We start from the raw sequence: 2,835 nt of genomic DNA, 5'->3' as shown, positions 1-2,835 counted from the left end.
GTGCCGTCATAGTACAGTAGTCAACCTGAATATGAAGCACGTTAGTTCAGGGTCCGATATAAAAATATGTATTTTCAGAATAACAGCTTGTTAAATTATTTCTTTCACCTGGTTAATGTGAGTTCTGCTCTGGAACTTCACTGCACAGCGTATCGTATCCACTTCAGGGCTGGAAGACGTCGCTTTGATTTTCACGAAGGACTGAGCTCTGATCTGTGAGGCTGGAGCGATGTTTACTTTTAATGTAGTTCATGATGGAAAACACCAGCTCGCTCAAGTATGAGGATCCAAAGATTGACAGGACTCCAAATGCAAACTTTTCCATGTTCATATAAGTGTCGGGAATGTCATTGCATGCAGGCTGTCGAACACCAGTTTGTCTGGTGTCACAGGTGCTGCGCACAGGACGCGACCGTGACGCATATTTTGACAAAATATTCAAAGTTTTATTTTAATCACAACAGCATCTCAATCTCCAAAGAAACAACTATTACTATGAAAAAACTAAATGAATAAAATAAAATACATTTAAATTAAACGGCCATTATTTATTCATATTATTATTATTTTTTTCCAAAAGTGAGCTCGCTGCCTGGGAGCCACAACAGAGGGATGAAAGAGCCTCATGCAGCTCCGGAGCCGCAGGTTGCCGACCCCTGGACTAGTGGCTCAGAAGTGTAGGAGCAGCTCTGGGAGTGAGTAAAAGAGAGACAGGGAGATGAAGATTTGCTGAAGTACCATATATATTTAAATGACACACAGTTAACAAACCCAGCAATGGGGGGGGCACACGCAGCGAGGGGACAAAAGTTCAAAATAAAGGGGGCTGCAGGAGCCTCCTACCACTCCTCCAACCAGAAGAGATCTGGGCCAGATCCAGACGTTGAGCTGAATCGTATTCTTCGAGCCTAAGCAGAGCTCAATCCTAGCTCGCCATCAGCCCTGGCCTGCACACAGCACAGGACCAATTAATGTGCACACAGTCCATCTATCTAATAATAATGCAGTACAAATCGTATCATACATAGTTCTAAATTAGAGTTCTCATATCATCAAATATATACATACAAATATAGATATTCTATTAGTCAAATTGGGAAATAAATGTTTGCTATATTATAATATCAATTCTGCTAGTGTAGCAATATCAAACATGATCAAACATTAAAGGTCAGACAGAAATACTTTACAGACCTCTCACATTGATTCAGTGTAGCACAGTTAAGGATAGTCAGAGAGACCTGGCTTTTTTCTGGACTCAGTGCAGGAGGTGGGTGACAGGAGGGTCCTGACAAAACTGACTCCCATGATGCACCACTGAGACACAGGAAGTCATTCCTGCCTGTCTCAATCAAACTACTGAACTCTGAACTGGAAGATAAGACAAGACAAGACTTTATTAATCCCGAAGGAAATTCCTGTGTCAGAGGTATCAAGTTACATTAAATGCAGTTAAGTACAGAGTATAAGAGTAGAAGTGTCACTCAGACACTGTACATTCATACTGGTGCATTCATGTCCTGCTCTTTACTATGGAAAGGTTTTATACAGTAGTGAATATGTTCTTTAGATACAACTCAGGGATTTAAATGCTGTCTAGGTATTTAGATATTTATTATATATTTCAATGTATCTTTAATTTCTAATGTCTGTAACAAAAAAGAATTTCCCCTCGGGGATAAATAAAGTCATTCTGATTCTGATTCTGATTCTGATGCTGGACAATGAGTCCACCCCCTGCAGGACCCTGTCAGCTCTGCAGAGCAGCTTCAGTGGCAGACTGCTCCACCCTCGGTGTGTGAAGGAGAGATACAGAAGGTCTTTCCTTCCTGCTGCTGTCAGACTGTATAATAACCACTTCTGATAGGAGCAATATTCACACACCACAGTGTACAACACATTATTTATTTAGTTTCTGATGCACTATGTACAGTTTTCTTACAGACCACTTCTCCCTCCACTCACCTGTGCAATAACTGTTCATATGTAAACTGTTTTTATTCTATTCTATTCGCGCTGGCAACTGCACCAACAAAAACTCTTATTATGAACACTATGCCATAACATTCTGACAAAGAAAAGTTTATGTGGCAAACACACTAGACCATGTGGTCTAATGGATAAGGCGTCTGACTTCGGATCAGAAGATTGAGGGTTCGAGTCCCTTCGTGGTTGAGGTTTTATACACGTATGAAATGAGCCAACTTCTATCTGTGGTTTATCCGCAACTCACTTCCACTGCTAGAACCTTTAGTGGGTCTACTACACTACTATGCCACTATACCCATCTTGATGGGTTCCCTCAGTGTGCAGGGGTGATGGATGGGAGTCATATTCCCATTATTGCTCCTGAGGATATCCATGCTGACTATTTTTTATTTATTCAACATCTGTCCAGTCAGCAGTCTTCCCCATGATTGTGTCTGCTTTGCAGGTGTTTTGAGTTCATCATCTGATCACAGTGTGACATCATTAGTTTATAATATTGAACTTTTCCACAATATTCTCATTTATGGAGATGCACCTGTACATGGTGGCTGATTATGATAACAAACTAATGAAGTGCTGTGAAAATGAGTCAAATATAAAAACATGAGACAGTGGGGACCTTGGGTGTCTCCTTCAGCCACAGACTTTTGTCCAGACAGGGGTCAGACTGTATAACATCAGTCCATCTGTACTCTAACCTCTGTACTTTATCACCATGTTTACACCCAGTGACACTGATGGGGAAACAGTACACTGTTTTTTCTCTTAGTGCAATAACATCCTCACCTACAGTGTAATACTCAGAGTTTTTCATGATATCATAACAGGACATAATACATCTCTGTA

General features: G+C 40.8%; 1 non-coding gene across 1 annotated transcript; it reads left to right on the top strand.

Annotated features, from left to right (window-relative positions):
- Positions 1-2,102: 2,102 nt before the first annotated feature.
- Positions 2,103-2,175, top strand: trnar-ucg (transfer RNA arginine (anticodon UCG)). The gene has a single exon. It is a non-coding gene; the product is annotated as a tRNA-Arg (tRNA).
- Positions 2,176-2,835: the final 660 nt, after the last annotated feature.

This window comes from Parambassis ranga, unplaced genomic scaffold (assembly GCF_900634625.1).
Source record: "Parambassis ranga unplaced genomic scaffold, fParRan2.1 scaffold_21_arrow_ctg1, whole genome shotgun sequence".
Taxonomy (NCBI): domain Eukaryota; kingdom Metazoa; phylum Chordata; class Actinopteri; family Ambassidae; genus Parambassis; species Parambassis ranga.
Note: the sequence above shows the minus strand (reverse complement) of the source record. Positions and strands in the feature narration are given on the sequence as shown.